At 41.9% G+C, this 25,344-nt stretch overlaps 1 protein-coding gene across 2 annotated transcripts in view; it reads right to left on the reverse strand.

The window, feature by feature from the left end:
• Positions 1-25,344, reverse strand: part of TRABD2B (TraB domain containing 2B) — a 241,053-nt gene that overhangs the window by 177,275 nt on the left and 38,434 nt on the right. The gene's annotated exons all lie outside the window — the stretch shown is intronic.

The raw sequence follows: 25,344 nt of genomic DNA on the forward strand, positions 1-25,344 counted from the left end.
CTGTATTCCAATGAGGAAAGCCATCAGGTTTGCATCTAGCTCTGTGGGTGGATCAGGGAGCTTGAGGCAGACTGCTGTTATGACCCACTCGGTGGCAACGTCAAAGACCTCATGTCCTGATTTACATCAGTCTGAGTTCTCGGATGTACTTGTTCTCTAGAGAACTTTAGCCTGAAACATCTAACCACAGACCTGGAAATGATTCTAAATATACTGAAACAAGTGTTGTTAATCACACCCACTCTCTTATAGTGTGGCCTGTAAAACAAGAACAGAGTGAAGAGGACTTCCTACTTCCCATACACTGGCAGCAGAAGCATTTCCTGTGTTGCTGAGCTATACATTTCACTGGGAAGGGATGCTCTCTAGTGGTTAGAAAATGAGGCTGAAAAAACAAAATAGTCACTTCCTGTCTATCAGTACACTACACATGAAGAGGTAAGTCATCCCATTGCTCTGTGCCTTGGTTTCCCCTAGTGTCCACAGCTCGCAGTAATCCCTTTTCTATATGGAGACAGCTTAAATGAAAGTTGCTAAGTATTCGGATGGGAGGTTTGAGGTTAAAGCTAAGTTCTATTGCAGAGTTGCATTAGAGCAGAGTGAAAGAGCAACTGGCAAAGCAAGAAAGATCTGAAAAGCTTCCATCAGATCTTCCCCCCTTTTTATTCTAAGTCAAGGAACTGCTCTTTAACTCAATTGCTCCTTATCTCTACCTTGGCACCACAGATTTTTACATAATTAAAATTTCCTTGAAAACTGCCAAGGATTTACAACGTGAAATGTTTCAATTTTTCTTATATTACGTCTTGGCATCAAAGAATCTGCGCTCGTTTTCTAAGTATGGGATAAAGATGATTTCTAGTGGGAGACAAATGAATCAAGACCTTGACACCCCTATTTTTTTCCTCTCCCTCTTTTTTCTTTTTCTTTCCTCTTTTTATTTTTTTAAAATACATCTGGTTATTATTGAACAGAGGCTTTCATGTTTTAATGATAAATTGTCTTCTCCTGCTGTAACAATGTCCCCAGACAGCTTGTCTTGGCTGAAATGTCTTCTAAGAGCATCTGCTTTTGATCTATAGGGGTTTTAAATCTTTGAATCTAATCTCTAGCCTGACTGACTTGAAAGCTGATTTCCACAAAAGCAGAGTGTGAAACTTGTAGAAACCCTTTAGTGGAATCATTTGAAATTGTTTAAAAGACTGTATTGATAATAATCAGTATGTCCTTACGACTGTTTTCTGCACATATACATACATATATATAAAATATAAGGAAGAGACATAAGAAAGGAATTTAACAAATGCCTCAGTGGTATTTCCATGTAATCTGCATATGTTGTGGCTTAATACTCTAATAAAGAAGGACTGGAAGCTTTCCAGAGCGCAATATTTATGCCATGTATATCAATTAAGATAATTGCCAATTATATTGATATGTCAATTAAAGTCAAGTAACTTTAAAAGAGTTATGCCTGCTATTAATTTAGTCGTACGCATGAACTGTAAGTGTACGTATAAGGATCCAGCTTGAATTCCTCAATATTGCTCACATCCAGTACATCAGCACCTAGTCACCCTATTCTTTTTGCTCGTTCTGGTCCATTTTAAGCTACAGGTCACTGAGGACTGTTAAAAGAGAGATGACAAAATTCAGCACAGCTCTCCACTGGTAGCACAGTTCTGGCACATGGTTTGCCTCCATTTAATACATGGAGAGCAGATTTTGATTCCACCCCAGCACAAATGAAAATAGAAGCTGGCCAGTATATGGATGAGATTTCTGTGGTGAAGCAGAAACCGCTGTGGTCAAATGAAAGAGAACCTCTTAATGCTGCAATACATGTACATTTTGTGTGTGTTTGTGTGTCCGTGATAAATACCCTTTAAGAGCTCCTTTGTCTATCAAACCCCACGTAGCCTTTTGAAACGCATTAACAGTGACAGACCCTCACTGGATAAGAGTTTAGGTTTTTTACTGGGATTGAACGCAAGTTTGGACAAGTTCAAGACATTTGAGGAGAATATTTCTTCTTGACAAACTTTCTGGTTAGAATATAATGGAAGCCAGACCCCAACCTCCCAGGCTTGAGGTTCACAAAACCAAATCATAACAATTGATGAGGTTTTCTTAAACCAAAGCACCTCCTGTTTTCTCATTAAAAAGATGGGCCAAAAAGGAACCTTTATTCAACCTTTTACTCCTTGCACCATAGCAGCAGTGCTGCAACAGAACTAAATGATCCACCTCCAATATCCGCAATTTAGGACTTGCACTGCCAAAATGATAACCCTGTCAGCCAGCTTCAAAAGCCCCAACACAGCCCGTCCCAGGCCCTCCACACACTTCCCTAAAGTTCATGGCTGAAAATGAATTTTAGAGACTCCACTAAAACTTCTGACTATTCCAGCGGCTGTCTGGGCCAAAGACAGATGGAAACAACCACTCCATAACCTCTAAGCACTGCTGTCTCAGTCCAAACCAAAACTGCAAAGCGGGAATGGATGCAAAAAGCAATGAAAAACAACACTGTAAAAACACATATCCATCCTAGAAGTAAGGCTTGATTTGGCTTTGGGTTTGGTCCTAGGCACGAGTTAATAAAGCAGAGTTATTTCCTTAGATTCATTTGCCCACTCTCATTAGCAAAGCATTATGATACTCTGCAGTCCAGTGCCTATAAATGGTTTTCGATTCTGTGAGAGAAAACCGAGTGAATTATTTCTAGGATGTTATAAAACTGGACTGGTAGAATAAATATGTGGGTTGGAAATGGGCAAGAAGAAGCTTTCAGCTGAGCCAAGAGGCTTACCTACTCTAGGAAATGAGCATTGCCATGGGTCTAACATAGAATTTTTCTCTCGCTTACATGATGAACATCAAATGATAGGATTCCACCGGGACTCCACCATCAACTGAAGAATCTTGCACTGAGGGAACACTTTATGAGGCATTACTAAACTGAACCACTATCTGCAAGTTCTTCTAGTCACAGTTGTTGTTGCTTTGACTCAACAAATGTCTGAGCTGAATTCAAGATCCCCTCCCCAGACGCACTTCCTGCTGTTACGGGGTTTGGTTTGTGATCAAGGAGCCAATATGAGAAGCCTGCAGCTGCCAAACAGAAACAACAACACAACCCAGCTTTCCTGAGCCAGTTTCTGGCAGAGACACTAAACACTGCTCCATGGCGCTGCTTCACTCCAGCCAACTCCAATCAAAGGGGAAATTCAATGGGAAGGCACCCATTGCTTCAGCAAGGCAGTGCAAAGCCCAGCAGCTGGCTGCATCTGGCAGCACACGTCCTCACTGCACTGCGGTATCACTGCAGATTTGCTAACTCTCCTGTTGAGTGCAGTTACGCATTAGAACTGCTAATACGCAGTGATTTTGCCTTAAGCTTGAAAGCAGCAGAGGTTAAACAGATTTTGATATAAGAGCCTACAAGGAACACTCTATTTAAAAAGCCTATGCATCACTGGCTACAACTGAAAGGATGATGAGTGGTAGGAGGAGATGAAAGGTAGTTCAGACATGGGTATGATGACAACAGTAAAGGGAAATTAAATACACTGCAGGGAAATAGAAGTCATAATCATCTTGGGTTTGCAGCTCATGAACAGTGAAAAGCTTATGTGATGAAACAGCAGGTAGAAGTGCCTTGAGACTCAAGTTTTAAGGCCCCAAGAGTTTAAACTTGACATTCAAGCCCTTTAAAGTTTTATGAGGGCATCCAGTAATTCCTCCAGCGCAGCCCCACCGCCTGATGTGCCGGTTGTTTGATTTACACACCTTCCTGAGTGTACAAAGAATTCCAGGGAAAGCATGCAGAAACCATTGTAGGCCTGTAATTAAATAGCTCTCACGCAGCTTAACCTCTCTGATAATGAATGTTCAGCCTCATTTCAAAAGGCCACCACCATCTCTGGCTGGTGAAAACTGACACACCCCCACTGAGGACTAAAGCTCCAGGACAGTTTTATCCAGAGAGCTACAATACACCCAACCCAAAAAACATGCTCTCTGCTCTTGCTGATTCACATATGGATTATTTACACGCTTGAACATCCTCCCATTAAAATTATAAGCCTGGACAACATTCTCTGCCTGCAAAGACCTTCCAGCAGAGAACTGCAGCTATGCCACATTCACTGCAATCCTTCACCAGTGCTTCTGCCACAAAGGTAAATGAGCAACCAACAAGAAATCACTTGAAAAATAACAGCAACAGCTTTATTGACTAGGTCAGATTAGTCAACAACACAAAAGAACCTATAGCTAAAACAGCTTTGTACCGATTTTATCCTTGTCCTTATTATACCAATTACTTCCCTAATTACAGCTCACTAATTATACTGGAATTGTACACAATTATGCTAACTATCTGACTGTGCAGCAATGCTGCTCCTGGAAGGATTAAAAAAAATGATTTGTATCTAAATAAAATTGATGATTCTTTAAGAAAAGAAGAGCACCAGTGAGTGCCCCTTCCTTCCCTTTCCCTATCTTACCCATTTTCCCCTCTTTTATAACTTCAGAAAACATAGATAGTCAGTATTTTCAGTCACAGCCATCAACTTGACACCACTGACGAGCAGTCTAAGAGACTTAACGGCTACATCTTGACCACTTCAAGCAGCTTCATGAATGGCAATAAACCAAGCACGCGCACACTGTGCTCTTTCCCCACTTAAATTGCTTTGCAGGGTCATTTCAGACAAACTCCGGGAGAAGTTTGCAATATATGCAAGCATTTGGAGACTATTTGGTAACATACAGCCTGCAATGTCACAGAATACAAGCTTCTATGAACTCCGGAAAATGCACTCATGTCCACAGAAATACTTCAGAGGAGACATGGGAATGCTACCATGCCTCAAAACAGAAGCACAAACTCCAGAGGTAACACTTAGCTTGAGGCATCATGGAAAAGATAAGTTGTCTACACTAAAATCCCACTTATTCAGCAAAGAACAAGGGAAATTTGCTTTGTTACTGGTGTGAAAATGAGTAATCCAGAACTAAAAATCCCTTGGAACACATTTGCCATTTGGATGAATGGGAAGATGGGCAGCAGATCTCACTCATTATGAGTTAGCAATACATCAGGTTAGGGAAGGGGACAAAGAAAGAACATTTTGTAACACATTATTTTTGAAAAACAGCTAAGTTTGAATGGACTTATAGGTAGAGTGGCGAAGTGCATACTGGACCAGATACTGTGGGGACATCAGCCTCCAGTCAAGACTGTCAGACACAACCCAGCGTAAGGTCAACTGCCTTTAAGAAGCACTCTGCCAACTTCTAACAAATAATATCAGTATTGTTTTGCGCATGTGTTTTTCATCAGACAACTTGAACTTCTCATTCAATACTTTTCATTTCTTACAGCTCCGTTTCCTTTCTCCTATCTGACCTCCTCCTTTGGGTCCACCTGTCTAAGCAGCTCCCTTATAATTCTTAAATCTCTAGGCCAGTTTCCAGCACAACAATGGGAGAGTAAGGCCATTAACTTCTACATTTTCAATGAAGAGAAATAACTAAATGAGAGAGGAAAAATCTTCTAAAATAAATAACTCACTAAACAAACAGCATGACTGCAGCACAAAAATCAACCCTTACTACACAATAAGAATCCTGACTAAAATAACTTCCAGAAGAAACGTGGTCACAGTGGATCAAATCTTGAAAGAAGGACAACAGCTTGATGCAAAACAAAAAGGTGATAAGGGGACCGCTTAGCCATCTGCAAATTGAGTCCTGTGTGGCTGCCTACAGATAACCCACACCCAAGGGGTATATCTTAACAACCTGCAATAGCCAGATGGCTCCAAATATCAGGCCTGATTCGGTATGATCTGTTGAAACAACAACTTTTTTTTTGCAGTTATATCCTTGTCACAATTCCAGGCACTTGGGATGCCCCATTTCTGACAGCTCAGCTGCCCAACATTCTCACTGCACACACGAGATATGGAGTTTGCCTTCCAGTGTCAACACACCCCCAGCATATCTGCGGGCCCAAGTGTTTCAAGCACATAAACTGGAAGTCAACAAATAAGGGCCATGCTTCTGCTCTTCAAATTGTGAGCCAGCTCTGCCTTTGATGCTATATACAAACTTTCCTTGTTCTTATTTTTCTAATTCCTGCAGACTTGATTGCAACATATGGCCAGTTTCAGCAATTGACAAAAACATTTCCTTTTCTACTTACGTCAGAGCTTTCTGGAGCCACAGATTGCTGTGACCTAGCAAATAACAATGAGAAGCAGCAATGTACCCTTTACGCTCAAAACCAAAACGCCACAGCAACAGCAGAATCTCAGCTTCTCCCACCCGCAAATTTCCATCACCTCACACAGGATGGCTGCTGTGTTGTTTTATTCTGGTTTTGATGATCCCCTTTTTACTCATGATCCAGCCAAGATACAGACAGATAGATACTGGGAGCATCTGAAAGAGATTACCACAGTCTACTGCTCTATGGGAGGCTCCAGATAATTGACAGCCAGGGCAGACAAAAGTGCCTGAAAAGATACAGGACTCATTAACAGTTTGAAAACTCATTAAAACCTAACAGTAGTAAAATCTAGTATTTATTAGTCCAGCCTAAACTTTTTATGGCAACTATTACCATTATTTCCAACTCTCAAATTGTACTTTCTACTAGAGGTCCCAAAGTACTTTCACAAGGAAAACCAGTGCCTGCTCCCTTATGGTAGAGAACAACTGATACACCCAGGGCCACTAAAGAACATACGTGGCAGGATGGCATGCACAACCAAGGCATCCCAAGGCATTCAACTTGCATGACCTGAGACATCTCATTTATTGGGAGGGTCATATGCCAGGTGGCCACCTCCTTGTAGGACAAACTGGAGACTTAAATAACATCTTTCTAACTAGGATAATTTTCAAGCACGGAATGGAATTAGCTTCCAGTTAGAAACCAACATGAGCCCATTTGCCTTAATCCTGTATTTCCTGACCTTCCAAACAAGAGGGGAAAAATACAGTTGTACTGCCCTGGGGATCAAATAGAGGAAGAGAACGTTAACCTGATATAGTTAGTTGGAGAAGAAAAGCAGTCTTCCTGAAAGAAAAATGATTATGCTGCCTTTGTCTCCACAGACCAAAGTTCCCATTCAAACCTTCCCCAAAGCACCAGGGTGGTGGTTGCTTTATGAGGCTCTCTGGCCAGAGAGCCTGAGGAGAGGTTACTGTAGCTGGGAGCTCAGCCCACCGAGGTTAACCAAGCTACAGCTCCAAAGGGGATTTTATATAAATGTATCCAAATTGAACCATTATTCTTTTTTTCCCCCTGAAACATCCTCCTTTTCAGGGCTTCTAAAACAAACAACCCCTTTTCCTCCTCTTTCAAGCAGCAGACCCTTTTCCACACTCAAAAGCAACCAAAAATATGTTTAATTTTACCAGTTTTGAGGCAGCTCTGCCCCACCCAGGGAGCACCCTGCTCTGGGTCCAGGTCTGTATACAAGGCAAGGAATGCAGCAGCAGCTCTATGCACTTAATGTGCACTGCCCACACTAGCTTGGCACATCACTGGGGCAGCATATTTATCTGTGAATCATTTTTTTTTCTTCCCCCAAATATTCTTTTATAATTGAAATAGACAACATTTTACATGACAGAGCCTCCAGCTTTATCATCACTGGAGCATTATTTTTCCTACTCTTGTAATTCTGTCCAGCTGTGGTGGCAGCTGGAGATGGGTAGCAAGGAGAACATTCTTTTTTGAGTTGCAGCGAGACCTTTCCAGACTCCACCACTCCATTTATTCCACTGGCATCCTGAAAACAAGACAGCGTGTAGATAGATGGGGACAAATAGTGATCTTTTCCATTATCCCTGACCTTTTTTCTTTAATTACATTTAGTCTGGAATAGGAAAACCTTACTCATTTTTAAGAATTCTTCTGGTACTTGCTGAAATACAGAAAGCTGTAGGACTTAAAGCATTTAACTATTAGGCCTCAGTTCCTAAAGCAAAGAAATAAATTAACATTTATGTAGAAATGTACCCAAATAATTCCATACAAAAATAGTGGGGTCTTTCTTGCTCATGTGATATCACCTCTGGCTTTGTTTTCTCTTTGGCAAACACCATAACCAGAAATTTTCCAAGTTCATTTCCAGGAAAGCAGATTTCATCAGTGAGCTCTAGAATTCCATGGAATTTTAGCAGCTGACAATGATTTCTTGCCAGAATCTTTCAGAAAACTTTGGGGTGGGTTTCTTCTCTTTTTTTCCCCTAACCAATGGAGTTTCCCAACATTTCCTCCCAGTTCTTTATCCCTGTCACCTAAGAGACAGAAGAGCTTTTTCACAACTTCTTATTTGAAAGCTCTTCATCTGCCCCCAGGAACCAATAGCAGCCTGTTTCTACCAGCTGAAATAAGGATTGCCCACACCAAACTTTCAACACTGAAGTACCAGCTGACATAGTCAAAATTCAAGACCATTTTTCAACAGACTAAATCTTCACTGATTCTAGATGCACAACAGTAAATCATATTTAAAGTCATATCCACAATTTGTTGCTTCCAAGGTCTTGATGCTTAGACAAAAAAACAGGAATGCTGGTTTTATGACATTAGAAACCGAGGAAACCACCTTTCTGGTGATATTTTGTGCTCTCTCATACTACATAATCAGAGATCACTATAGTATGCTATCAATATCCACTTCATTTTGGACAACTTCATATTTGGTCATATATGCTGAGACTTATTTCAGGCCCCTACTGCTGCTACCTACACTGGTTGCAATGGGGACACCCATGTTCCTGCAAGGGTCACTGGAGAAATACTCATTGCTAGAAACGATCTGAGAGCCTCTCCAACGCTTATCTTTGCAACAAAGGAACTCCATCAGGAGGCATATATTACTCTGCTGATTATAAGATGGGGAAAAAAAATGCCCAAAAAAACTAACTGTGATCAGAGAAGCCCTACCTGTCTACAGCTCACATTAACATAGATTTATACAGGAATGCCAGAACCACTCCTGCTAAAGCATCTGGAAAGTCCCCATGGAGAAGTGGAGGGAGGTGCAACAACATTCTTATCCTTGCCGGTTTTAAGAGCTGGACTGGGCAAGGCCCTGAGCAGCCTGTGAAGTTAGCCCTGTGGGTCTGGAGATCTGCAGAGCTCCCTTTCAAACTAAATTACTCCATGCGTTTATGAAAGAAGCTTTATAGGATCTGGCATTACAGAGAGATGTGCACAAAGTGCCCCATCAAAACACATTCCAAACCACATTAAATAGGTATCATTAATATTTTTCAGAAGAACACACAAGTTGCCAGACCAGACCCTTCCAGCCAGTCCATCAAGTCCAGCATCCTCTTCCTGCAGAAGCCCATGGCAGAGGCGTCAGAGAGCAATGTGTGGAGCCCCACCACAAATGACTTCAGAGAACACAACCAAAAGAGAAAATCCTTCCTAATCCCAGGCAGCCAGTAATAGGTTGGTGCCCTAAAGCATATGGGTTATTATCCTCATTAGATTTACACCTATGCAGCGTCATTGGGGATGTTCTTGCTGCCCATGCCAAGGACATGTTTTCCTGGCACATACTAGAGACGATACAGAGCTTGCTCAGGCCTTTGCCACTCTAGTTAAGCTACTGTATGCCAATAAAATCTTTATACCACACCATCTTGCATTAGGCAATATATATTTATACAGTCTGTGTGGTAACAGTAAGGTTTTTTTTTTTGTTTTAAAGGCAGAAGTATGTAATAAATGACATCCCTTTAAACATACACAGACTTTACATTTCAGCACCTTCTGCCTTACACTCCTCCTCCAACTCCAGCTCCTATATTTTGTTATGAAATTTATGGGTTTATGCATACCAAAATTGTGTGTGTGTGGACTGTTACCGCCAGGGTGGTCTTGGAGAAAAGAAGCAAATAAGATGCTCAAATTTGATTACAGGATATAATAAAAGTCAAGACTTCTCCCAGCTCATTCTCATATGGTCCCCTGAAAGAAGAAGGTCTTTCCTTTTTTCTTTTCCTATAAAGGAACTGGAACAGCTTTCTCCCCACCCAACAGAGTTGGCAGTGATAGCCAATTTTCCTGTGTTTGAACCTTCGAGTATGCACTTCAGAACCTCACGTGGTGAAAACTAACCCCAGAATACCCAGGAGACAGCTGAAAAACCCATTTCAAGGGCAATGCTTTGATTTCTTCACATACACAAAATTAGACTTTTTTCAGTCAGAGAAAAATCTCCAGCCTCTGAGCGAAGGGAAAACTGCAGTGATTACTCCTGCCTTTAGATGGCTGGATAAATATTTACCCTATAAGACCATATATTAAGGAATGAGCCTCTTTTTTTTTTTCCCTCCCCAAAATACTGTTTCACTGTCTCAGCAGTTGTGAATGGTCCTGGTGTCTCTGCCAGTGCGGGCAGCCATTTTGCTGATGCATCATCTCGCTTTTGCTGGAAAGGGATTAGAGACTGACACCATTAACATCAGTGGCAATATTCCCAAGTGTTGCTTCACTGCACCCTCCATCATGCATGTTGTTATTTATGTCTGAGCAAAATAAACACAGAGTGGTCAAAATACGCCACCAGTACAAAATGAGAACTTTCTATGCTCACCTTGCCCTTATTTTTCGTGGTTATAAATGACTAATCCAGGAGACGTGCTGTGATGTCTGAGAGTCGAGCAATTTTGGTTGCACAGACCCTAACCCACCAAGGACTTCCCAGGCTGGATAACACAGGAAAGCAATGTCAATCCATCACCTTCCTTCCTACCAACTTGAGAATGAATCTTGGAAGTGCAGCTCCCCATTCAATTAATAAAAGTAGGGAAAAAACACATCAAAGCTGTAAGTTCACAGATTCTCTTAATGGACTTCTAATGACTCTTTACACAGGGAGGGACAGATTATCATAATTTTGCCGATGTTGTATAGTACTTTACCTCACAAGAAGTCCCAATGAAACTAATGAGTAAGAAGCCCATCATTTGGTCCAACGAGAACAAAAGCAAAAAGAATGCAAATGCCAGATCACACTGGTTGGCTTCCCCTTAGATTTTTCCCAAACTCAAAATAAAGTCCCTCCATCATGAAAAACTCTTCTGTGATAGTATTGTCTGTCTGTTGCTGAAATAAATCATGGGCTATAATACACACAAGAGCTATATGAAAAACACGGAGCAATGAAACGAGCATTGTTTTCATGGGGAAAATTCTGTGAAAAAAAACCTATCAAAAATACATACATATTTGCTGACAGCTTGAACTAATTTAGATAAAAACATAAACAAAATATAAAAAGCCAAACCCAAAGAGGAAATAAAAATTAGCAAAGATAAAGCACACAGTCATAGTGCCATTTCTGCAAACTCTTAAAAAGGGAAACAGAAGTCTAATTGAAACTTTATATACCTAATTTTGTGGTATTTACTTCAAGAGGGTAAAAATAGCAGCACTTCCATAACAAATTCCCCGACCCCATTGGAAGCATCACACAATGTTGTTTTTCCACAGCAATCTTTACCGGTGAAAACTGTTTATGCGCAACATATGACAATTCATGAGAAAAAAATAAACCAAAAGGAATTGTTTTTATCACAGAACTATTACCCAAATGCCAAAGCACTGCCAATAACTCTGATGAAATTATAATTTCTATTACAACAGCAGTTACTCCTTGTTCACAAAAAAATAGATTCCTCTGTATCTGAGCCATGTAGATTAAACGGTATTTTTCTATACCATAAGCTTTAGTTAGAAAGCACCATGGATTTCAGCACAGCCTCCCTTTCGTATTCATTCAAGATACTGGGTGACAGAACGGCTCGTTCCGCTAGTTTTCTTTTCTGCAATACAACTTGCTTGTATTGAGCAGTAAGATTGCAAATGCTAAGAAATACAGTATTTTTCTCTTTTTCGGTCAAACATCCTGCAATACTTGTCCTCAGCACAGCATGTTTTGATCACTAAGGAAACCTGGGTTTGCTCAAGGTGCATTTTCCTCTCTTTGCTAACCCTAGCCCTAGGCATCACCCCATCCCAAGCTTCATTCATCAAATGAGGGGAAAATGAAGCAACTTTGGTTCACCATTAAGAAGTGCAGGTCTCTGGTAAGAATACAGTATAGCTACTATGCTCAGTAAGAGGGAGTGAGAGAGAGACGACAGAGCTATCCCAGCTCCTTCCAAGCACAACAAACATGACGTTGAGAAATGTGGTTGGAATAACTCCGGGCAAGCCTTTCTTTGGCTCAGCAGTGAGCTCTCCATAATTTCTGGACAACAAATACAGCATTGGATTAATAGATAAGACAGGAGGCTTCTCAGTCCTTTCATCTGAGCTCTTCCCTCTGATTGCTAAGCCAGCTTTTTGGCCTTTAGAACTCACATCAGAAATCGATGATCCGTCCAGAGCAAACATAAGATCCAAACAGAATTAACTCAGAGACACCAATCCATGCCCATCCTGAGAGTCATCCACAGCATCATGGGGCACACCATCTTTAGAACAACAGCATTAGCAATTGCTTTTATGGGAACCCACCATATCTCAGACTCCTGGGCAAGTGAGTAAGACAGCCTGCTGAGTAAAAAGAGCTTTGCAGAAGCCCAGTTATGTGTCATTATTCCCATAAAAAGATTGCATGCAAACTAGTTTTCAATGCCTCACACCTTGCCCATGCAAGCTCCCAGTAAGTTCTCTACTGCTGAGTGTAGAGAAGGCAATGCATTCACTGGGGGACACCTCTTCTCTTGCTGTCAGCACCCATCCACATAACATCATGCTTCTCTTTGCATCCTGAGGCATTCACATAGAATGTTTAAAAACAAAAATAAAAGTATTAGGTGGCTATAGTTACACCACAGAATCTGTTTTCAGTGAAGACAACTAAAGCTCCACGCACCATAATGCAGAACACAGGAAAGCTTTATGGGCCTCTCCCTGCCTCCACAGGAGCTGAAGATCTCCGAGCGTTCCCCGCATCTGTCAAGTGTGATGTTTATTTCTTCTGTAGAACAAGCTATCTTTATGAAATGAAATGACTGCCCTTCATATATTAAAATAACACCTCCTTAGGAGAAGCTTCCATGGGCACTGGCTATCGCCCGCTTCATAAAGGGAACATTTACCCGGCAGAAAACTTAAGAGTAAGCTCAGGACTGAAAAAAGATCAATTGGGAAACACGGGACCAGTGCATTTCATTTTTGCTATGAAATTAAGTACCATGCAAAAAGTGAGGTTTGGTTGTTTATTGCTGGGGATCCCATGAACAACTTTTCCATGTTTCAAAGCTAGAAACAAAGAAAGCTTAAATGTGGATTTTCAGTAGTACTGTTAAATTTAATAGACGTTTTGTGCAGCTTTGCGCTGAAATTGTTTAATGGTTTATATACATGGCTGGCTTCATACCCCAGTGCTTTTACCTCATGCTAAACTATGTAAACGTTCTGCTGGAAACACAACTACTTTTGTATCCAGGAAGCAGGGCTTTGAAGCATAATGTGTAAAAGTGAGTGGGATTTCAACACACGATACTTAAATGCCATTCTTCACTCCATACGGACAATGTATTTCTTGTCAGTGCCATGAAGTTTGCAGAGAAAACAAGCAAAAAACATCTTTAGATATTAGTCAGCTAGTAAAAGCCTGAGCTCCGCAGCACTACATTAAGTAATCAGCTGTATAAAATGAAAGTATTCGAGTGCCTTTCTGAAACCTGCTTTTCTCTAAAATCTTCCCCCCCTCTCCCAATGCATTCAAAGCAAAACACCTATTTTTCCATCTACCCCTTCTATTACTCATTCTTTCAATTCAGTGCCCTCTCCCTAGATGCTCCCTACCCCGTGAACAGCCAGTGCTACGAACTCATAAGCTAAACCAGGTTAGCCTGATTTCTAAACTACTGCTTTAAACCACTTTAAAAAAAATACATGTTAGAGGGCAGAAGCCTATTAACTTGTCCTGTTATGCTAAAAGAGATGCTATTCCCAGAAACTGACCATGTATTTAAGCAAGCTGAAAAGCCTTAACTTCCATTTTTACTTTGAGGATACACAGTTGAACCCCAAATTCCTCACTTTCCCAACTGAATACAACAGAAACTTCAATAAGCACACAGGTTTTCCTTAAGTATTTCTTACCTCAGTAAAGCAAGAAAACCTGAAAACCTCATGAGTAACAAGAGTTGGTGTTCAATGCTTGACACAGATGAGGCCCAGCATCAAAAAGCACAGAGCACATACACTCTGAATATCCCAACCTTTTAAGACAACCTCAAAATATGACATAAAAGACTAGAATATACCTAAAAAAAATACACTGTTCAAAATTTTTCCATCTGCTTCTGCAGGCATGAGGAGATTTGACACAGCAGGGCTCAGTTGTGCTTCTACAGATATTTCTTTTAGCTGCTTGTGTACATTTGCTAGGATAGAAGTGATGACCACTCCAGGAACCAAAAAAAATACAGACAAGAATCTTGAATTTTGGTGAAGCATCAGTAATCAGTGTATTGGCAGAAGATCACTTTTTCATGGTAATGACACATTTGAGATCTATTATCCAACGCATGGCACACAATCGCTTTAAAAGACGATAGCTTCCACTTAAAGTGAAAAACTGAGGATTGGTAGATCCTTCCATAGCTACAGGCATCAACACACCAAGCTGAGTTAAGGAATCATAAGAACCACCCCCCCACCTGAAATGTCTTCCTCAATGGCTATCAACACATAAAGACTGAACAACCATGTGATAAGATGAAAAGTACTACTAGGCAGTAAAACTCCTTATGTTTCCTACCAGCCATCCACTTGCAGAGCATCCTTTCAATGAGATGAGAGCTCTGTGCTCTAAATATATTCCTGGAGTTGTCCAGTGACTATCCGCAAAATACCTGGTGTTGAGATGTTGAACTAGGCCCCATCCTTCTTTTCAGCTCCCACTGATGCAATATTCATTCCTTGCTTTATCTGCATCACAATGTCAGCATGCACTTCTTGTGCATTTTGTTTTAAATGTATACATTAAACAAGATCTTGTTTCCCCTTAACACAATGCCTGTTTCACACCTAGAGAACTCTGCATTCACATACCTAAAAGAATGAACCAATTCCCTCAAGATTCCTATCTTACACCTAGATGTTCACCTGTTTCCATCTATCACACAGGATACATCATTCTCCCTCCTCTAATTCAGTGTTGGAATTTAATTTCATTCTGAAATCCATTACAGACAGCTTGGCAAGGAGACTCAAAGCCAGATTTCACAAGCTGACCATGTGCATTTAAGGGTTTCAAAGCTTCAGTTTCCTGCTCATACTAAAAAAAAGAAAAACCTTTTCTTTTTAACCATCTCACAAGAATGCTAGAGAAAGCCAGGGCTATCTGACATATTTTGGCTTGCTGTAACTAATACTTCATGGTCTGATGATAAACACAATAGGTTGTAAGCCAGGTATTGTGCCAAAATTGTATGTAAGGGATTAATTGTTGGGAGCTGGAATTGAAATCAGATGGCCCTCTTCAAGTTGACATAACCCAATGGGTTGTTCTTCACACCTGAGTGGCAAATAAATCAGTGTTGGCCTGAGTGCATGCAATGTTGTGCTGCTTAGTGAGGCGCTGGCAAAAACAGACTGGAAAGAAAACACACACACGTGTGGGCGCACACATACATAAATACATGGAAATTATTCAGGCTCCATGTTGCTGCAGCAAATACATGGAAATTATTCAGGCTCTGTGTTGCTGCAGCTGCTAGGCTTTTACATTCGGGACTATTTTAAAGCTCTTTAAAAAGAAGTATTTTGCCTCAGATTTAATGTCACTGAGCAATTGCACTTCCCTTGCATTCTCATATCTCCTGTCCCAGGACATCTCTCTGTGCTAAGAAGAGCATTTCCAAATCCTGTAGCACTACTCCAAAGCTTTACTAACACAACCAGAACTACATCACCCTGTCAAATGCCAAAACCTTTATGCAAGTGCTTCACCAGGACAGCTAAGGAAATTAGCCCCGGCTGGAGCCAACTGGTATGTACAGAGCTTGAGGATGAAGGAATGAAAACTTAAAGGACTAAAAGGGAGCAGGGAGAGGGCGAATTGTTGCTGAAAATTATTTTTGGTAGAAATGGGATTGCTGCAATAGACTTTCAGTGTTAGAAATGGCATCATTAAGTGGAACGTAGTTTAGAAAGCTAAGAAATGTGTATAATTAAGACGGTTGTGTTAGTTCAAATGGTGTGTGAGAGAAGGTATGACTTGATTGACATTAATTGCTTCTATTAGGGCTGTATATACTATACTTCAGCCAGGCACCAAATAGAGACACACAACCCACAGATTAAGCAGAGGACAGTGGCTCTTTTGTAGCTCTTGGAGCATATTTGGAGCTGAAAGACAGTTCTTGAAGCAAGGAGCCAGACTGCAAAGAAGTCCCAATGGGAGCTTAACATCACAGGTGAAAACATACTCCTGAAAGCTCTTGCCACCTGCTGCAATTACAAAATTTAAACATCTCAAGGCTTTTACATCTGTAAGTAAACATCTCTTAGATGCTGTTGCAGAGAAAGGTTCATAAGGAACTTTCTGGCCTATTGGTCACCTTAGTAAACACCTCCTAACCTAAGATTCAGGACGATGGCAAGTGGTCAGCTCTTACCCAGCACCAATGACTCCACAGCCTCACTAACCATATATCCTCTAAAAGGAGTATTTCTCACAGTTGCAATACAAAGTCCAAATTCACATCTCAAAAGACTCTATGCACTGTACTACCATAGAAGAAGCAAATCAACTCCTTCCTCTTCTTCCTTGCTTGGTAGCTTTTCCCTCAAGGCAAAAACATTCTCCTTGTCCACATTCCACCACTATGAGAATATCTAACCTGGGAAGAAAGTCAACTGCAACAAGCTTTTAGACCAGCAATAAAAACAATACCGTAACGCAATGAGAAGAATAGCAATAGTAGAGTAGCACAATCCTAACCTACAGCACGTGAGAACAAGCCCAAACACAACAACCATAAGCAGAGAAACAAAGGGAGAAAAACCTCTTACCTTCAGAAGGCCTCCAGCAGACAGAGATCTTCAGAGAGACACACTCACCTCCACTGCCAACCCTTAAATGAGGTCTGGGAAGGAGTAGATCCTGGTTCCAACCCTTCTGGTCACAGCTGCATTGCATCCACCTGAGCTCCTCTGGGTTGGCCCTGCCTTCCCACCAGGTGCTCCATCACTGCTTCAAGCCATGACTCAGCATTTCTGCTACAACGTCTAAGTTCCAGATAACTAAACTCAGGTGCAATAAATCAGCCTATCATCATCTTGCCATCCAATCAATGGAGACATCAGCACTTCCTTGTAAGTATGTGTATTTCCATGAAAGAACTGTGAAATGCTTAGATGTAATAGTGAAACATGAAAGGAGCTTAAGAGATGAGGCAACAGATCTGCAATTGTAAGATCTGAAAAAAGGGCTTGACAAAAATATCCAAAGCTCATTCCAAGGTGGGGAAACAGTAGATTCAGAGCTGAAAGCAATAGGAAACACTGCATTATGTTGCCATTAAATTTTCTTTTCTTATATTCCTTCCAGTTTTCTTAGTTCCAGCAATGTGAAAGGTTTTGTTTTGGGGTTGTGTCTCACTTCATCTGTCAGTTTATTCTACCCCCTACACTAAACCCTTTTAAAGACAAGTAGGTATATACAGCTTTACAACAAATTCCAGAATTAATTTTGTGTTGAAACAAGAAATCAAAATGTTTCCTTCCGGAAAGATTAAAATGGAATTTTAATTGGCAGGAATGAAGCATGCAAGCGAAGGACAGGGAGGACAACACTGGGCATAGATTTCCACAGCCTCTCCATTAACTCAAAAAGAGTCTTTCTTAGGAAAAAATCTATTTGGCCCCATGCATCTGACCTGTTATAAGGAAGCAGGGGGAGCTCAGGCCTGATCTTACTGCTGTGCAGGCGAGGAGATGGAGAGAGCTCTGTGCTGGATGCACCATTCCCAGCAGATCACCTCTGTCACGGAGACGGTTTTAACTGCCCGACCCATAACATTTACAGACAATCATAAAACGGGAAGCGTAATTCTTGCAATTACATTTGAAGAGCAGTTTTAATGAATATTAAACAGTTTTAAACATCAAAGTATTGACTGAAGTGGAAACATAATATCTTTACTACCAGCCTTTTCCCCTCACTAAAAGACGACGCACCGAGTAAGGGAGAGAACGGGTTTTATCAGGGATGTCAGGAACAATTTATAGGAGCTCAGTGACCTGCACTTTGAACTGGGCTCTCCACCTACAGTCTGTAACATCCTATAAAAAGATATGTTATTATCTCCTTTGCTGCAGCCAGCCATCCTGGCAGGAAGGGCAGATTGCCTGCAATGCCTGAGGAAACACTTGGACTATTAAAGGCAGACAGAGGTCCTCCTTTTCAATTATTTTTTTTATTTATTTCCCCCTCCCCCTACTCTGCCCTGCTTGCTGCACAAAATTTCTTCACAGTATCTCAAGAATAGCGGCCTGGGTCTTGGGGAAAGGACGGGGCTGAACTCAAGCAGCAAAAAGAGTCAAGAGGAAAACCTATAAAAGAACTGTTAGCATAAATAAGAATGGAAAGATGCCATAGTGAATCTCTGCATCCACACTGTGCCTGAGCTCCTGAACTAGACCACTTGGAAAAGGCACCTACTGTAAGCACATGCTATGGGCTGCTTAGAAAAATGAACATCAGTGGCCAATGCAAGGAAAGGATGCAGTAGGGCAGCTATGGCCAGAACAGTGCATCCCTTTGCAGTGCCCTCCATCATGGGGCACAGTGGGGGGGTTACACACAGAAACTCCTGCTTCCAAGCCAACCCTGCAGCTATTCCTTCCCTCAGCATCCTCAGACAGACATACCAAAATTCAGAGCTTCTACAGGAAAGCCTCTGTATCTCTAAGCCTGATCTGAGCCATGTGCAAAAGTACAATCAGTAAGGGGGTCGTCAGTTCAGTGGGCAATTCATCATCATCACGGCTCGATCGTGACATACCCTTGTGAGATCACGGCTCCTTCTGCACATGATTACTACTTATTTATAGCATACGATAAAAAGCTTCAGTAACACAGTGAGGCTAGGACTGAGAGCAGGATAGGAACCATAAAAAGATCTTATCGCTGAGAATAGTCAGTTTTACATCAAAAAATACCAATCTAAGAATGTTTCTTAGATGTATGCTGATATTGGCAAAATTTCTGGCAAGGAAAATTATCAAAACCTTTGAATTCAACAAAGCCAAAGTGCTTCACTTCAGCTGCCTTATGGACAAGGAAAGAGTGGGACAGAGTAAGAGGTGAGTCAATCTGAAACAATTCACTGTCACGGAAATGGACCTGACAAGTTCACTTTTAAATTTCCTGAACGCATTCTTCTAATTTTTGTGTTTCATTGAAAATTTAGACATTTCAGTCTTCACTCTGATTAGTGAGGAAAAGCCAGGCTCTGCAGCACTCCCAGTGGGACAGCAGTCAGACCCCTTGACAGGCTTAATTTGTAATGCCCGTTAAGTGAGTGAGAGCAATGGCAGGAAGCAGATCAAAGAGGTTCACCTATGAGAGCTTGATCTCTCTCCTTAGGCCAGCCCTGGCTGCTGGAAGATCACCTCTCCCCAAGGAATGATGGCAACATCCAAAGGAAGAAAATGAGCCAGGAGAGCAGAGCACCAGCAAAGCACCAGCAGGCGTTTCTCCACAAACTATAAGACGAAGCTCCAGCCACAGTCTGGATGCCCTGAACTGCACACACCCAAACCAGCAACTATTTGCCCATTGTAAATGTAGGTATGAAGAAGGAAATCATTCAGCATGTTTCGTATGTTTTTCACTGCTCAGCTCCCCATTCCAACTATAAAATCCACGCTGAAAGAACATAAATAAGCAAACTGGATACAGCTTCTCTAGAAATCATCCAGAATATTTCTAAACTATAAATATTCAGTCACTGATGGTTTAACTTCTAGTGCTCAGGATAATGGAATTACAAGAGACCAGCGGTGATGAATGCTGAAACCAAGAGCATATTTTTGATGTCTGGAGACAGAGCTGACTCTCTATAAGTTGGTGCCTGAGGCATGCCAATGGCCATCCGTGTCCTAGTGATGCTAGCTCTCAAAATGCCATGACAGCACCCACCACCACAGTAACCCACAAGGAATAAATGAGCCCAACCACTGCACAGCCACTGCACTGCATGTGTGAAAGGGCCCAAAGAATGAGATACTAAGAAAGAGTCCCATCAATAAATTTGCTAAGCAAAGAAGTAGGCAGAACAGCCCTGATTCAACAAAAGTACCAAGTTTAGGTTTCCACTGTGTAGAAGGACACAGAAAACACCTCCTCTGAAAGAGTGGTGATGCACTGGCACAGGCTGCCCAGGGAAATGGTGGGGTCAATGTTCTTGGAGGTGTTCAAGAACCGTGGGGATGTGGCACTGATGGACATGATCAGTGAGCATGGCAGGAATGGGTTGAGGTTGGACTGGATGGCCTTAGCGATCATCTTTTCCTACCTTAATGATTCTATGATTCTTATTAGGTTCAACAAAATCAGGAGCGTGTATTAACCCAGAGAACACATTCCTTGCCTAACTTGAACCTATATCCAGCATAAGGCACAGAAAGCTTACTGCCCACTAAATTGCATTAAAGCTACACAGTGCTGATAAAATCCCTCCTTACCACAACACCTGGCTGCTGCACCATAGCTGCAGGGGAACGTCAGGCAGCAAGCATGGTTTGAGACTCATCCCAACATCTATCTTCCCTTAGGGTACAAAGCTGCTAATTATTGAGCAAATAACCAGATTCCACTCTTGTGTGTTCCTGCGCACCACAATATAACAAAAACCCCTTATGGGGTCTGATCCAAAACTAATCTGATTTTGTGGGCTGTGAATCAGGCCACGACTCTGAACACACCTTCTGCTCAACAAGCAAGCAACCTGCATAGCTTCACGGAGGTGGGAATCCCAGGAGAAACCTTCCATGTTCAGATTTCATGCCGCAGGGATGTCTTCTTTCCTGGGGCTGAGCCAGTGCCACAGCCTGTCCTTTGATAGAGGACCTGAAACTGGGACAGGGAGGTACAAGGTCTGCTCCTGGACAATGACTTGCAGCCAGCTCTATCTTCATTGATAACACCCAGAGCAGAGAGCTCAATCTCATCCCAATTCTAGTGATCGAAGGGAAAGAAGTGGAGAAACCAGAGTGTGCACAACAGCCAGGGAGCTGGAGGTGGGTGACTATTGGCAAGCATCGTGCTTGTTGGGCTCACATCCAGACCAAGGCAGAGGAGGTGGCTGGGACTGCAGCACAGGACCACTGTATAGGGACAGAGCTTGTCTGCCCTTGGGAGGACACATGCCACAGCTGTCCCTGGCAGAGATGGGACCCTGGGCTACGCTGCAAGTTCCGCACTGGGATCCATAAACCCCCTTTCTTCAGCCTTCACAGACACGGCACTCAGGTCACAACCAAAGGACCCCAGGAGACTCAGGGGAAAATGCTCTGCTGGGACCCCACACAATCCATCTTTCCCCTAGATTAATTCAATCTGCCTCAGCTTCCAGCCAAATCAAGATACGGACTCATCACGCTATATTTAGCTCTCAACTAATTTCCTGCATATTGGGACAGAGTCATTTGGCAACTGCTAGATAATGTGTAACAAAAACACGGGGCAGCAACTGATGCCTGTGGCTGCCCATGAACCATTAGCAGCAAGGTCAGCAGCCTCCGACCCTGATTATGTAACCCTAAGCATTACCATTCCTCAGTTTATTTTCTCTTCCTCTCATGAGGATGGTAGAAAATTTAAGGAACAGGGAAAGGGCATCCGGCAGGATCCGCCTGCCATTTCCCAGCAATCTTCTTAATCCCACTCTATTCCATAAGGCTACTCTTTTCCCAAGCACCTCCTGGAGGTGGAGCTGGAGGTGTCCCTTGAACTTAGGAAGTATTGCCTAGAAGTAACATCTAAATTCTTAACACAACATCTTTACCTAACTTGCTATTCCTCAGCAACTTATCCATATGCTTAAGTACTCATTGAGCACAACGTCTGCCCCATTCCCATCTATCTTCCCAGGGCTTTTAGACTATCCTCTGATTTCTGAACCCCTTGTCAATGAGTTATCTGCCCTTCAAGAATGTCTAAGTTTTCTTTAGAGAGATACAAAAACAAAAGAAGAACCTAAGTCTCCATCCATCTAGTTAACTATTCTGCCTTCCATGCTGAGTGAATGTCCCACCAGTGCCCACGAATCATCACTTCAAGGATTGGATGGAAGGTCACAGCAGGACGAGGAGTTACTCATGGACTTGCCTTCCATGAATGAATCTGCTCCCCTCAAATTCATCCATACTCTTAGCCTCCACAATATTCTGTAGCAGCGAGCTACTAAATTATGTGATATGTGCCATGGTTTTGCAGTCCTTTCTCACTAGGTGAGATTAACATCTTTTAAGCGTTCCTCCAGGAGAATGTCTCTCACCTCATTATCACAGACAACTGATGCCAAAAGCAATAATGTTCGTCTGTGGTCCAGAAGACCCCAGGAGAAACACTTATGTGGATAGACCAAGAGCCAAACACCTTGAAAGTGTCACCCAGGGATACTGCCTCAAATCAGTTGTCAGCCTGGTCTTGTTTTGTGCCTCTCGGTGATGCCAGCACTTCCAGAGACAAAGCTAACAGTATGGAGTATTGGTCTCATAGGAAAAGCACATTAACCCTGCAATGAAACAGAACTGTCGACAAAACTGCATATTCTTGTTATCCGTGGAAATATCAAGGATTTGGGGGTTTTATGGTTTTTTGGTGTGGTATTTTTATTTATTATTTTTTTTAATATTATTATTTCTGTTAAGTTCCTGAGCTCAAAGACACCTTGAAGCAACAGGTTCTCTTTTTTAATTACATACCCCGTGTAGATGTATTTTCTTTCACTGGTATTTCTTTCATCGCTTTTCTATTTTTATCAAACGTCCCCTTGTCCTTGAATTATGTGGCAGAGCAAATACAAGTTTCAGACCTGTATTTTCTTCTGCTTACTTATTCCAGCTCTTACAACCTACCCTAGGAGGTCAGCAGCCATTTCTGTCCTGCAGCTTTGCCCTGGGCTGTTTCAACAATAATTTCCAGTTTCATTTCCTGATGACTGCTTCTTTTAGCCCACATTTCTTATGCTGGCTCCCACATAGCCGGCTGCGGCTCTGTCTCTCTTACACTGCATGCTTGCCACCTGCAGCTCCATTTATCTCAGTGATGTGTGTCGCTTTAAACATAGTTGTGTTTACCATTTGCTGGGTCTCTATTACAAGATTCTTACAGGCTTCAGTTCCATTCACAAATGATGTAGATACTCACACAGGCACTATACATCAGGACCAGAAGGGATGCAGAGTAAATGCATACTTACCGACTTCTACCATGGGCAAGTCAGATTCACACACTCTCAGCTTCCTCACCTGCATCATCAGTTTCTCTGATTTACCACTGAAACCTCCAAAGCTGGTTAACTCTGGTTAAATTCAGTGAAGTCAATCAAATTGAATGATACCTATTGTAATTGCATCAACTTACAACAAACTCACTCTCTGTTTTTCATCAAGATCACTAATTTACTGCATTATGAATCATATCTAAACAGTGATGGATGAGCTTCGGGAAGAACAGGGAGGTGGGTTAGGAAGAAACAGTCATATCTTCAGTCTCTAAGCAGTCCTGCTGGGATTAGGGTCATATCTCACCATAAGAAGCCAATACATTTAGCACGGTTTCCAGCTCAGAGGGGTAACTCATTCCAGGCCAACTGTAGGTCAAGCTCATTCCAGCATTCATGCATCCAAATGGACTCCGGTTTGCTGAGAGGTCCATGGGACCCTGAGATTCATGACTGCAGGAGAGGATTTCACTGCTGCAACACATCCAAAAATCCTTATTAACTAGTGAAATGAGAAATGAACACCGCCTCATTCCTTGACAAAGCAAATCTTCCTTTTTCTACAGTTGTATTGGCTGTTCTTGTCTAATTTTGGATCAGAAAGCCCTCTGTGCAACATAAGCATCCTTCCAGTAGAACTAAATCAAGGCTGCATCCCATGTCAGAGTAAAGTGTAGGGAAACTGGCGTTTGTGCTTGGTGTTTGTGCTTTGCAAAGTCCGTGTTTTTCTCATTAATTTCACAGGAGCTGAGTAACAAACTCTTCTAACAGCTTTAAAAGAAGGTCACATCCCACTTATCTTAGCCATCTAACAATCCTGTGATCATTAACTTACATCTGATACAAACTTTGATGAGCCAAGGAGACAGTCAGTGTCTTCTCACTTAAATACTTCAGTGATAAGGGTCATGCTCTCCAAAACCTCTTCCACTTCAAAAATGTTAGTGTGACAATTCAAATCAGTAGTGGGAAATACATTTCTTAAATATGGGTCAGGTTTTATTCTTCACAATCCAGTAATTCTGAAATAAAAGGCAGCAGAAGATCCCTTGACCCTTTTCTTAACGAAAAAGATAAACTGAAATGCAAAAGAATTTCTCAATCTAAACTGCAAAATCTTAGAGCAAGTAAAAATTATACCGTCTTCCATAGCAAGTAAATGAGCCCTTTTTTGGTTACCTGTATTCCCAGCAGCCAGGGATGGTACCAGCTTTTGCCATTTGCAATATTAAGTATGAAAGTTCGCCTTTGAACTTTCACTCTGATCCCTTCTTTGCACATACATCATTTATTTTTCACATGGAGTTCTGCAGCACCAGAGCAGGGCCAGATCTGAAGAGCTTTATGAACTGAAGACCAGCTTAAGCAGAAAAAGACTGTGGAAAGGCACTGTCAAACAGTGCTGGAGTATTATAAAACTTGCCATATGATTTCAGCAGTGATTACTCATCAGGTTTCTCCATTGCATTCCTTTCTGTTGCTCAAGATAACCTGGAGTTTGCAAGCACTGTTTTCCACCTTCAGCAGCACTGTGAGCCGCTCCTTCTGGAGCACCAGGGAGGTTTGCTCTTCAGGATCTTCTAACACTGCCACCATGTTTATTTAGCAGTTTCAGAACAGATTGCACGGCACAACAGCAAAAGGAAGAGGGATCAAGGCCACGTAACACCAGCAAGTTAAACAGCGGTAACAAAAGCAAGAAGGCAAAGCAGGTGACCATCTTTCTCACAATGATTGCCCCAGGAGAGGGTACAGATCTGCAGGCTGGCACTCCATGGTCCCCCTAGATTGCCTAAACTAAACACCCAGTCTGCAGAA

The sequence above is a fragment of the Coturnix japonica genome, chromosome 8, assembly GCF_001577835.2.
Source record: "Coturnix japonica isolate 7356 chromosome 8, Coturnix japonica 2.1, whole genome shotgun sequence".
NCBI classification, from domain to species: domain Eukaryota; kingdom Metazoa; phylum Chordata; class Aves; order Galliformes; family Phasianidae; genus Coturnix; species Coturnix japonica.